General features: G+C 40.5%; 1 protein-coding gene across 1 annotated transcript in view; it reads right to left on the bottom strand.

Annotated features, from left to right (window-relative positions):
- cct2 (chaperonin containing TCP1, subunit 2 (beta)) overlaps window positions 1-14,121 on the bottom strand; it is a 285,779-nt gene that overhangs the window by 49,232 nt on the left and 222,426 nt on the right. The gene's annotated exons all lie outside the window — the stretch shown is intronic.

Genomic DNA, 14,121 nt, shown 5'->3' on the forward strand with positions numbered 1-14,121 from the left:
GTGTCGCACAGTCAAGAACCGTTTAATTAGTTAATGCTTTTTAAGTAGAAGAAAATCAAGACATTGTTATTTTAGTAGCATGAAAAACAAAAGGATTAATCTAAGGTTATCTGTTTTTTTCTATATTTCGTAAACGAAAATAATTTCAAACAAGCTCTACATGGTTTCATTACTGAACGAATCAATCAGCTTTTTGGACGAATTGGTTGAAGAATGAATCAATGACTCGACTCGCTGCTTCGTTCATGAATAAATAAGCAGTTTGAATGAATCTGTTGAATCTTAGTGACTCACTCAATAAAAGTGAATTGCTGCCACCTAGTGGCAGTTTTAATTTCACATTTAAAGTATAGTTTTAATTATTAAAAAAATAAATATTAAAAGTTGTGTTTAAAACAAAGCATTGTTAATGAATTATTAATAGGTATTAATTCATTATTAACTCCAAGTGAGCATTGCAAAGATTAATTTTGATACTGAATTCATGAGCTCTATTGTGTCTTGTTACTCTAAATTACTGATTAAATTGTAAGAATTGTACACAAAAGATGATGCATACATCTAGCACAGCATTCTCGGAAAGGTTGAATGTTATGATAGCATTTTTTTAACTAATAACTGAAAAAAAATGTATTGTAATAATGATATTGATATTGTAATAATGAATAAAGTCGATTTATTAAAATGGAAAGAACAATTTAGGAATCAGTTAATTGCTTTTTACGCATTAGAAAAACAAGACATTGTTATTTTAGTAGCATTAAAAAAACAAAAGGATTATGAATTAATATCTTACTTACATCGTATCTATCTATCTACACTTTTCCTCGAGCAAATTGGTAGAATCCAGTCAGAGTCTGTCTGTCTGACTGACTGAGGTGAGCAGCACATGTTCAACGTGGTAAAAACTCCCGCGAACCCGCAGTTTGTTTCTTCATCGGAAACGAAACTAAACTAATCTGATTGGTTATTGCATTATGAGCTCAACAGAGACTTGTGTGATTGGTGATAATGTCGACGCTGGAAAAAAAAAGTATAAAAATCTTGCATGCCACGTGAGGATCTTTAATGCCGCAACATTTCTTTGACTTTCACTATTGAATTGAAATGTGAAAATAGTTATAGATTAATTTTGACTGTGTAGAATTTAAGTTCCGGGAGTCTCCCGCATATTGCTAGCGTCTCCCTGATGCCCGCAAATTAGTTCAAATCTCCCGGAATCTAGAGCGAGATAGAACATACTGCGCGCATAACATACATAGCGCGCGGCGCGTGCAAGGCAGAGAGGGAGAGAGCGAGAGACCTTGCGAGTGTGCCTCATGAAAGCTAGTCAACCCGCCACCATCCCCCCCGAACCCCCGTCCACAATCCAGTCACCAAGATATACCTAACCTCTCTGAAATGACTTCTTGCAGGTTGGGATGTATGCATAATGTAGCAATTTAATTTTCTAATTTCTTTTACCTGGTTACTGTGACAACACGTGGCCATCACCACATTAGCTGTTCTTACAATATAATTGTTTTATTATTACGAGTTGTTGCTATGAAAGTTATGATTTTAAAGGTGCAATGTGTAACATTTTTGAGTATCTATGAACAGAAATGCAATATGACATCCATAACTATGTGTTCAGTGGTGTATAAAGAACTTACTTAATAAACCATAATGTTTTTATTACCTTAGAATGAGGCATTTATATCTACATAGGCGCGGGAATCCCCTTCTATGAAGGTCGCCATATTGTGACGTCATGTTTCTACCGTAGCCGACAGCGAACACACAGCGTTACAGAGCGCGTTTCGTCACTACCTTGAAAGAGAAGCCGCAGGAAGCTAGAAGAAGCTAGTCATAAACACCGTGAGTAGTGACTTTTCCCTTGTCAGTGGTGTAAATATGTAGTTGGATTGTTTCATGTAACTTAATTCTTCTCCCTCGCTGTGTTATGGCTTTGCTATGTGGGGATAAATGTGCTGGTTAAGTTCGTGAGACAGCTGATTAGTAGGCTACTCTTGTCATTGACCGTAAAACAGTTACAGGAATCACCAACCCGTCGATCTTGGAAGCATTTTAAGTCGATCGAGTTTCCAAAATCAGAGAAAAAAAGCCTATTGTGTGTAGTAAGTGGTGTCTAGGGGATGCGGAGGCGCGCGCGCTGTCACAATCACGTTATTTTTGCCGCGCGCACCTTTGGGCTCATGCGGACGCGTCGAGTTTAAACAAGGCTTTACGCTTTAACCAGCTCAGCCACAGTAACAGCTCATATTAGCCAGCTAAACTTTTACTACCCTGTTAGAAAAAATATATAGTTGCATAGTTTCATGTGGTTCTTCTCCCTCGCTGTATTATGGGTTTGCTTTGTGGGGAGAATGTGCTGGTTACGTTCGAGAGACAATCAGCTGATTACTATTATTATATTATGTAAGGTGCATTGTGTAATATTTCTGAGGATCTATTGACAGAGATGCAATATAAAATCCATAACTATGTTTTCAGTGGTGTATAAAGACCTTACTTAATGAACCGTTATGTTTTTATTACCTTAGAATGAGACATTTATATCTACATAGGCGCGGGAATCCCCTTCTATGAAGGTCTGAAGGTATGTTTCTACCGTAGCCGAAAGCGAACAAACAGCGCTAAAGAAACCTCATTGCTTGACTTACTACTCTCTGCTGCTGACTCAGACGACGACATATTTTGTCTTACGTCGGCCACCGTAGCTTCTCATTCGAGTTTGAAAACCGAGGGATAGGCCGCGAGTGACTTGCTCTTTGCAATTTGCAGGTTTCACCACTAGATGCCGCTAAAAATCCCACACTGCACCTTTAAAATATGCTCACTGATAAAAGTGAACCACTGAGGCTGTAATCTATCTAACTGAAGAAAACACCATTATTGCCGATTGTTGCTCTTGCTACTGTAATAATGAAGAAAGTCGATTAAAAGAATATTAAACGTTTTTTTGTGTGTGTGAGGGGGGAAATGTCATTCTTGTATGACAAGAAACATCTAGTATTGGTAGTAATCGGTGTATTACGGAGCCCGGGAAGTCACCTGTGGGGAAAAAAAAAACAATCCGAGGCGACGGTTTTGCAATCCGTCCCCTCAGTTTATAAACTGTACTCACGAATTCTTAAACTGTTCCCTCGGTTTAACAATTCGTGCCCACGGATTAATAAACCGTACCCTCGAGTTCCCAATCCGTGCTCTCAGATTTGTAAACCGTGGGCCGTTTTTTTTGTAAAAAATTTACAACTCTAACTCCTCCTAGAGCTTTAACTCCACATACTCCAAACTCGGCACGGACACTCAGACTGTTCTGACTCGGTATGCTATATCTTTTCTAACTGATCGGACTTACGGTTTTCCTAAAAATGACGATCAAAACTCGGAAAAAATCATTTGAAAAGCCCATTGACTTAACATTGCGGAATGTTCAGATTTTCAAACTGCCCAACTGCCAAAAATTCAAATCTAAACACCTTGAAGCCCTAGACTCAATCAAACTGCCATTCTATATGTACTAATGAACTTATCTATCTATCTATCTATCTATCTATCTATCTATCTATCTATCTATCTATCTATCTATCTATCTATCTATCTATCTATCTATCTATCTATCTATCTATCTATCTCTTTCTAACTCTCTCTTTCTAACTCTCTCTTTCTATCTATCTTTTTCTAACTCTCTCTTTCTATCTATCTTTTTCTAACTCTCTATCTATCTTTTTCTAACTCTCTATCTATCTATCTATCTATCTATCTATCTAACTCTATTCTATCTAACTCTCTATCTATCTCTTTCTAGCTATCTCTTTCTAACTATCTATCTAACTCTCTATCTCTCTATCTATCTAAATCTCTATCTATATCTATCTATCTATCTATCTATCTATCTATCTATCTATCTATCTATCTATCTATCTTTTTCTAACTCTTTATCTATCTCTCTTTCTAACTCTCTATCTCTCTATCTATCTAACTCTCTATCTCTCTATCTCTATTTAACTCTATCTCTTTCTAACTTATCTATCTATCTCTTTCTAACTAATCAATCTATCTTTTTATTCTTTCTAACTAATCTTTCAAACTATTTTCTTTCTAACTAATCTTTCTTTCTTTTAACTTTTCTTTCTAACTAATTAATCTTTCTTTCTTTCTAACTAATCTCTTTCTTTCTTTCTAATCTATCTTTCTTTCTAACTAATATTTATTTATTTCTAGCTAATCTATCTTTCCTTCTATCTAATTAATCTTTTTTTCTTTTTAACTAATCTTTCTTTCTTTCTAACTAATCTTTCTTTCTTTTTTTCTAACTAATATTTCTTCTTTCTTTCTAACTAATCCATATTTCTTTCTTTTTCTTACTAATCTTTCTTTCTTTCTAACTAATCTTTCTTTCTTTTTTCTTTCTTTCTTTCCAACTAATCTCTTTCTTTCTTACTGATCTATCTTTCTTTCTAACTTATCTTTCTTTCTTTCTAACTAATCTTTCTTTCTTTCTAACTAATCTTTCTTTTTTCTTTCTTTCTTTCTTTCTTTCTTTCTTTCTTTCTTTCTTTCTTTCTTTCTTTCTTTCTTACTGATCTATCTTTCTTTCTAAATAATCAATCCTTCTTTCTTTCTGACTAATCCATCTTTCTTTCTTTCTTTCTGACTAATCTTTCTTTCTTTCCAACTAATCTCTTTATTTCTTTCTTACTGATCTATCTTTCTTTCTAACTAATCTTTCTTTCTAACTAATCTATCTTTCTTTCTTTCTAGCTAATCTTTCTTTCTTTCTTTCTTTCTTTCTTTCTTTCTAATCTTTCTAACTAATCCATCTTTCTTTCTTTCTTTCTTTCTGTCTAACTAATCTTTCTTTCTAACTAACCTTTCTTTCTTTCTTTCTTTCTTTAACTTTAAACTAAGTTAAACTGTAAACTAATTTAAACTTCAAACTACTTTAAACTTCTTCAAACTTTGCGGTCCAAACTTTCACAAGCCAACTTAAAGTTTGTCTCGACAAACTTTTTCTAGTTATTATTATTATTCACAATCAGCTCCGGTCACTGGGAGCATCATCACCTAAACATGGAATACACAAGCTTTACATTAATTACATAATTTGTGTTCTAGGCAATGGTCCTTGAAACCTTGGCGGAGCATTCCATCCCGTTTTCTAAGGCTCCTGTAATTGTTGAGCTTGCCCAGATCCTTTCCTTGTGTCACTGGTGCGGGCCCGGATTACCAGCCGCCCCTGACTTACACACCACCGTGAGGAGCCGACACCACAGGTAAGCAACAGATAGACGACGAGGCCAGGGATAATTTCTAAGGAATAACAATCTTTATTGAACAATATAGCAATGAGCACCAATTGAATAGACGTAAATATCCTCTAGATATCCTACAGCTACGGACAGACATGGATCGAGCGGCACAGAATTCTCAGTCTTTAGGGATAAAGAACCCAAATGATCAGGAAAGCAAGATGAGACGGGAGAGCCTACAATCAAAACCTCAGTTTTACTCTCATTTAATTGGAGAAAGTTGCTAGATAGCCAGAGTTTAATGTCACTGTAACATTCCTGTGCTTTGTCCAACGAACAGGTTTTATCTAAGCTCACAGGAAAGTAAAATTGGAGATCGTCTGCATAGCAATGATATGAAATGCTATACTTTCGAAAAACACTGCTCAAAGGAAGCATGTAGAGCGAAAACAGCAACGGTCCCAAAATCGACCCCTGAGGGACACCACAAACTAAAGGGGACAATGTGGAAGAAAAGTCTCCCAGATTCACAGCAACTGTCCTGTCTTTTAAATACGATGCAAACCACTGAAGAGCTATCCCCTGCACACCAACCCAGCACTCCAGACGATTGAGAAGAATTTCATGACCTATTGTATCGAAGGCAGCGCTCAGATCCAATAAAACCAGAACAACATGTGATCCAGAGTCCAACGATAATAATACATCATTAGTGACCTTGAGCAGTGCCGATTCTGTACTATGACAGGTCCTAAAGCCTGACTGGAATGTATCTAAAATATTATATGTATTCAGATATGAATATAACTGTGAATAGACCACTTTCTCTAAAATTTTCGAAATGAAAGGTAATTTAGAAATTGGCCTATAGTTGTGATATACTGTATGATCCAGGTTAGGTTTTTTTAACAAGGGATGAAGAATTGCATGTTTAAAACTACTGGGTACTACTCCGTTCATTAGAGAACTGTTAATTATAGCTGTTAGGCTAGAACTCACAGTAGGAAAAACATCTTTAAAAAGATGAGTAGGTAGTACATCCAGTCTACTGCTACCTCCGTTCATTTTAGAGACAATATCTGCCAGCTGCGCTGGTGAAACTGGTTCAAAGTTAGAAAAAATATTAGACAGCGCAGGATTAATTAATGAACAGGAATGTACAGGTACTATTTCACTACTGATCTTCTCAATTTTTTGAGTAAAAAACAATAAAAAATCTTCACAAGTCTCTTGTGTGGCATCTCTCATAACATTCCTTGAGGGGTTTAAAATAGAATCAATTGTGTCAAATAGTACTTTTGGCCGATTTGCATTATCTGAAATTACCTTAGAGTAAAATTTCATTTTTTCCTCTTTTACTACTTTCTGATAGTTAGCCAAAGAATTTTTTAATGTGATTTAGACCTGGTTTTCTCTAGCATTACAGCATCTTATATTCAGACCCATGTATGAGACATGTATGAGACAAATTAAATTCCCCAACACATGTAGAAAGGTAAGGTTTCTTCTCAGTACAGAATACTTTCGTCTGTGCACAATAGTGGAACAGTGGTTTAAAAACTTACTTCACCAGCAATGCTGCAGACTTTCAGACTCAGACGGTAAGTAGAAAGGTAAGGTTTCTTCTCAGTACAGGATACTTTCGTCGGGTGCACATTAGTGAGACAATGATTTAAAAGCTTACTTCACCAGCGATGCTGCGGACTTCCAGACTCAGACGGTAAGTAGAAAGGTAAGGTTTCTTCTCAGTACAGGATGCTTTTCGTCAGCTCAGCTGTATCCCTCTGGACTTCTGATGGAGAGCAGATATAATGACTTTCCACACTCGTGTAAGCAGGGGTTGGGGCCACTTCTCAGCAAAAGCACACCACACTCGTGTTCACCTCAAATCCACAGCAATGAATCAATGTGTATAATAAGGCAAAAGCACTGCAATTCACTCACACGATAGGGCTGATCAAAGGTTTCTGTTCCATTCGTTACACTCTCGTGGGAGATATTTACTCTTCAGTTCCTCCTCAGCACACTCTGAAACACATAGCTTCTCCAACAGTCGGATTTACATTCACTGCATCCTCTTTGAGCTTTTCAAATGTTCGTAAGATGAATTCAATTCACTTATCTTTCTCTCTCCCTTCACAGCGCAGATCCAATCGATAAATCAGTCCAGCAGATTCCCACAGACGAGCTCTGATCCAGCAGACCTCAATGAGCGACCTCCACACCCAAACAACCCTCCCGAGCAAGCGCGTGCCCAACAACCACTCCGAGACAATGAGAACTCCTTTCCTTTTTTTTTTTCAAACGTCTCTGAATAGCCCTTTTATCTTTGACTTGTGAAGCAGGAAGCCGGTGTGAACGCCGCTCCTCTCTCTCTCGCACCTGCAGTGCATTAGCGCTAATCAGGCCGGACAATGTTTCTGCCACACCCGGAACCGGAGTGGGATGTGTCGCACACAAAACGTTCCCTCGGGGAACTCGTAACTCATCAAGAGGGTTCCGCTCGCTAAGCGTTTTTGTCACCCGTGACATCCCCCCCCTGCCAAACGGTTCTAGTCCCCTAGAACCGGTGTTCTTCAATTCCATTCGCCATACCTCTCAGGTGGCTGTCCTCGGGTGTCCCGCTGCGATCGTCGGGGTGGCGAGGGCGGAGCCACTCTGGCTTCAACTTCGGGGTCCCTCAGGACCACACCCCACAACTTCACATTCGCTCACCGGCTCAATGGTTCCTCCAGCTCAAGACATCAAAGGGTCAGTAACAGCTCATAGCTCCACATTCGCTCACCGGCTCAATGGCTCCTCCAGCTCCGAACATCAGAGGGTCAGTAACAGCTCATAGCTTCACATTCGCTCACCGGCTCAATGGTTCCTCCAGCTCCGAACATCAGAGGGTCAGTAACAGCTCATAACTTCACATTCGCTCGCCGGCTCAATGGTTCTTCCAGCTCTGAACATCAGAGGGTCAGTAACAGCTCATAGCTTCACATTCGCTCACCGGCTCAATGGTTCCTCCAGCTCCGAACATCAGAGGGTCAGTAACAGCTCATAACTTCACATTCGCTCGCCGGCTCAATGGTTCCTCCAGCTCTGAACATCAGAGGGTCAGTAACAGCTCATAGCTTCACATTCGCTCACCGGCTCAATGGTTCCTCCAGCTCTGAACATCAGAGGGTCAGTAACAGCTCACAACTTCACACTCGCTCGCCGGCTCAATGGTTCCTGCAGCTCTGAACATCAGAGGGTCAGTCACAGCTCACAACTTCACACTCGCTCACCGGCTCAATAGTTCCTCCAGCTCTGAACATCAGAGGGTCAGTAACAGCTCACAACTTCACACTCGCTTGCCGGCTCAATGGTTCCTCCAGCCCTGAACATCAGAGGGTCAGTAACAGCTCACAAATTCACACTCGCTCACCGGCTCAATGGTTCCTCCAGCCCTGAACATCAGAGGGTCAGTAACAGCTCATAGCTTCACATTCGCTCACCGGCTCAATAGTTCCTCCAGCTCTGAACATCAGAAGGTCAGTAACAGCTCACAACTTCACACTCGCTCGCCGGCTCAATGGTTCCTCCAGCTCTGAACATCAGAGGGTCAGTAACAGCTCATAGCTTCACTCTCGCTCACCGGCTCAATAGTTCCTCCAGCTCTGAACATCAGAAGGTCAGTAACAGCTCACAACTTCACACTCGCTCACCGGCTCAATGGTTCCTCCAGCTCAAGACATCAGAGGGTCAGCAACAGCTCATAGCTTCACATTCGCTCACCGGCTCAATGGTTCTTCCAGCTCTGAACATCAGAGGGTCAGCAACAGCTCATAGCTTCACATTCGCTCACCGGCTCACTGGTTCCTCCAGCTCTGAACATCAGAGGGTCAGTAACAGCTCACAACTTCACACTCGCTCGCCGGCTCAATGGTTCCTCCAGCTCTGAACATCAGAGGGTCAGTAACAGCTCACAACTTCACACTCGCTCACCGGCTCAATGGTTCCTCCAGCTCTGAACATCAGAGGGTCAGTAACAGCTCATAACTTGGGGCCTAGCCACAGGTGCCTCTTCGTCCACCATTGCGTACCTGTGGCCCATACAACTCACGGTGGGAAACCCTGCCGACTACGCCACTTTATGTCACCGGTGTGGGCTCGGATGACCAGCCACCCCTGACTTACACACCACCGTGAGGAGCCGACACCACAGGTAAGCAACAGATAGACGACGAGGCCAGGGATACTTTCTAAGGAATAACAATCTTTATTGAACAATATAACAATGAGCGCCAATTGAATAGACGTAAATATCCTCTAGATATCCTTCAGCTACGGACAGACGTGGATCGAGCGGCACAGTGCCTCTCGGACGGCAATTTCGGGGCTCTGTTCACCAGCGATGCTGCATACTTCTAGGCTCAGACAGTAAGTGGAACAGGTAAGGATTCTTCACAATACAAGGTATTTTCCTCGGTGCACAGTAATGAGACAGTGGTTGAAAAGCTTACTTCACCAGCAATGCTGCATACTTCCAGACTCAGACGGTAAGGATAACAGGTAAGGATCTTCACGGTACAAAGTACTTTCTTCAGTTCACAATAGTGAGACAGTGATTTAAAAGCTTACTTCACCAGCGAGGCTGCACACTTCAAGACTCAGACGGTAAGTAGAAAGGTAAGGTTTCTTCTCAGTACAGAATATTTTCGTTGGTGCACAATAATGGAACAGTGGTTTAAAAGCTTACTTCACCAGCAATGCTGCAGACTTCCAGACTCAGATGGTAAGTAGAAAGGTAAGGTTTCTTCTCAGTACAGGATACTTTCGTCGGTGCACATTAGTGAGACAATGGTTTAAAAGCTTACTTCACCAGCGAGGCTGCACACTTCCAGACTCAGACGGTAAGTAGAAAGGTAAGGTTTCTTCTCAGTACAGGATACTTTCGTTGGTGCACATTAGTGAGACAATGATTTAAAGGCTTACTTCAACAGCGATGCTGCGGACTTCCAGACTCAGACGGTAAGTAGAAAGGTAAGGTTTCTTCTCAGTACAGGATCCTTTCGTCAGCTCAGCTGTATCCCTCTGGACTTCTGATTGAGAGCAGATATAATGACTTTCCACACTCGTGTAAGCAGGGGTTGGGGCCACTTCTCAGCAAAAGCACACCACACTCGTGTTCACCTCAAATCCACAGCAATGAATCAATGTGTATAATAAGGCAAAAGCACTGCAATTCACTCACACGATAGGGCTGATCAAAGGTTTCTGTTCCATTCGTTACACTCTCGTGGGAGATATTTACTCTTCAGTTCCTCCTCAGCACACTCTGAAACACATAGCTTCTCCAACAGTCGGATTTACATTCACTGCATCCTCTTTGAGCTTTTCAAATGTCCGTAAGATGAATTCAATTCACTTATCTTTCTCTCTCCCTTCACAGCGCAGATCCAATCGATAAATCAGTCCAGCAGATTCACACAGACGAGCTCTGATCCAGCAGACCTCAATGGGCGACCTCCACACCCAAACAACCCTCCCGAGCAAGCGCGTGCCCCACAACCACTCCGAGACAATGAGAACTCCTTTCCTTTTTTTTTCAAACCTCTCTGAATAGCCCTTTTATCTTTGACTTGTGAAGCAGGAAGCCGGTGTGAACGCCGCTCCTCTCTCTCTCGCACCTGCAGTGCATTAGCGCTAATCAGGCCAGACAGTAGCTGCGTTTACATGGACCCTTATAATCGGATTGACGGCTCAATCGGACTAAAAAACCTTCATGTAAACACCTTAATCGATCCGATTGAGCTCGATCCGATTGAAATTTCGATCGGATTGAAAGAGGTGGTTTACTCCTTTTGTAATCCGATCGAGAGAACATATAAACACTTGATCGGATTGAAAACCGAATCTAAAAGGACTGCGCATGTGCAATGACGTTGAAATTGCGTAATGACGTATGACGCACGGAACGAGCTGTTCTTCCTGTTGAATAAAGTGAATATAAATGAGTGTTCCGTTATTAAAAAATTCTCATTTCACTCAGCTTCTGTGAAGTGAAGCAGGACAACGTCCCACCAGTGCTTGTTTCAAATTATCATCCATGGACGACTGGTTTTGGGCGCAGGGTTTTACTGCGTGATCAATATAAGCAGCACGGCAAAACGCGGTTCATGCTCATCGTCTCCAAATCATGACCAGAGACGGATAAATATTAAGTCTGCTGTTTAAAAAAAATAAAGAACCAATGGAGGAGAATAGTTATCCGCGAACAGCCGCATATTAGTGCAGTGTGCGCATGTCAAAAAATCAATTCCGATTTGAATCTTGTGACATATAAATGCGCACATCAACCCGATTACTTTATTTATCGCTCATGTAAACACCGCGTTCGGATTTATCAATCGGATTGATTTAATTCCGATTGAACCATGTAAACGCAGCTAATGTTTCTGCCACACCCGGAACCGGAGTGGGATGTGTCGCACACAAATCGTTCCCTCGGGGAACTCGTGACTCATTAAGAGGGTTCCGCTCGCTAAGCGTTTTTGTCACCCGTGACACATGGATAAGCCAGCTTTGCAGGGAATGAAGTTGTCGAGGACGGCAGCTTCATACAAGATGATACATGGTCCAGGTATTTACATTTTCTTTCTTACCTACTATTTCAGTGTTTTAAGTTCCATTTTAGTGAACTGCACACATACATTTTTTTCCTTAAACTACCATGTTGCTATATATACTGCTATGTTGCCAGAATTACCTGTTGTATGATTTATATTGTACTAATTCGATTATGCATGTGATGTGACAAATCTGTCCGACTTTGTGTAGGGCGGACCTACTCTGAGAGGACCTTTTCCAACATGAAGAGATTTCCCTTTTCATTAAATTTAGACGAGAGTACCTCCAACAACAACAAAAAGGTTGGTCTCATATTAAACTATTGCCATCAAAGTCCTTCTGTTTTTGCTTTCTTTGTATGCCTTGCCCCTGTAAAATGTTGCATGGCTCATAAACCTTTTTATGTTGAAGGTCCTCTCCATGCTTGTTTGCTACAATCATGCAGACTTGAGGAAGGTGATAGTGGAGCATTTGGGGTCCTTGGAGATTGTGAAGGTGAATGCTGCTTTTTTAGAGAAGGTGCTCTGTGAGTTCTTTGAGAAAAACAACATCCCGTGGAAAAACCTTGTGAGTATGCTGATGGACTCGTGTGCTGTGATGAGGGGCAGCAAGACTGGCCCCGAGACCAGGATGCACCAATACTGTCCCAACCTGCTCGATGTTGATGGGGACTCCTGTCATCATATACAGTACACAATGTGGCAAAGAAGTTCTCAGAGCCCTTTGACAGCTACTTGGAGAAGCTGTTCAGTGATCTCCAGGTTGACCATCAATGGAGTCCAGACCAGGGCCCGTATGTATAAAGCCACTCAGAGTAAAATTTTAGTCTCAAGTCTGTCAAAATTCTAAGAATTACATAATTTTACTCTTATTCCTAAACTTAAGAATAAGTGTGATTCATAAAAGTTCCTAAGTGCTAAGATTTGGTCTTAGCTCCTAAATTATTTAAGAGAGCTGGAGAGGTCTCCTAACCTAGTTAGGAGTAACAAGATGGCAGCAGAGAGGTTAGGCCATGCACTTTTCAACGAAAATATGATGTATTGTAGTTAAATGAGTTGATCAAACAATAAAAAAAAAAGTTTAATCATCAAGGTATTCTTTTTGTAACTTACCTTAAAAAAGTTTCATAGCAATGTATAATTAAAGTAATAATTATATTTTTGGGCACTGGAGAAATGCAGCAGTGCACCTGTGATGACTCGGGCCCTTCAGTCCACAGTTATAGGCTCTTGAATAGCACTATTGTGACACTGACCACACCAAATATACAGTGGTGGCCAAAAGTGATGTGCGGAGTTAAAAAAAAAAAGACCCTACAAGTTTGCTTAAACCATCAAATTATGAGGAAAATATGGCAAAATGACGTGACAAATACATTTATTAACAGCCCAGCAAGCAAGTATTGTGTTATAAAGTTCTGTTGCGTAGGTCCCGTCCGTAACTCGCATTTAAAGACGAAGGCAGGGGCGCAGCGACCCCAGGGAGGTATGAAGTATGGACAGATGAAGGACCCCCAGGATTGGATAGATGAGAAGGTAATAAGTGACGTGACAATTTAGTCTTCCTGGTAGAAATTAAGCTAAAGCTTTTATTTCCATTGTAAAAAATCATTAGTTATCTATTTAGTTCATTTATCTATACAGCCACTCTGGTGAAAACAGTGATGTCATCGTCCAGCTCAGTTTAGTTCTCATATGGTATCAATGCAGACAGATCAATATTATTTTTTAAATATTAAGTGACAAATAAGGGCAAACTACAGCTAGGTTTTAGAAAAACACAAACAAAAAAGATAGAGGGAAAATTCTTAACTGGTGATATAAGACAGGCTTGGGAGGGATTAAATAGATTAATGGGTATAGGCCAAATAAAAAGGATGATAACTGTGTAAGTAAAAGTTTTATTAATGATTTAAATACTTTTATGGTAGATTTGACACTGTGGAAGGCAAGACTGAATGTTATGAGATATGTAATAATCTCCCTGCAGAATCATCAATAGTTATCACTGAGGCCAATGTCATGGCAAGCCTTTGTAAACTAAGGCCTAATAAGACCACTGGCCCAGATGGTTTAAAAGCATGCCTTCTTAAAGATTGTGCTTCTCAACTAAAAGGAGTTTTTGCAAGGTTGTTCCAATTACTTTTGGACACAGGTATAAAGTGCAAAAATTATGGAAGTACTCAATAATTAGGCCTGTGGCAAAAAAGCCAAGGGCGAGCATGCCAAATGACTTCCGGCCCATTGCAATAACTTCTATATTG

This window comes from Rhinichthys klamathensis, unplaced genomic scaffold (assembly GCF_029890125.1).
Source record: "Rhinichthys klamathensis goyatoka isolate OS25496 unplaced genomic scaffold, OSU_Roscu_1.1 h1tg000018l_1, whole genome shotgun sequence".
Classification (NCBI taxonomy): domain Eukaryota; kingdom Metazoa; phylum Chordata; class Actinopteri; order Cypriniformes; family Leuciscidae; genus Rhinichthys; species Rhinichthys klamathensis.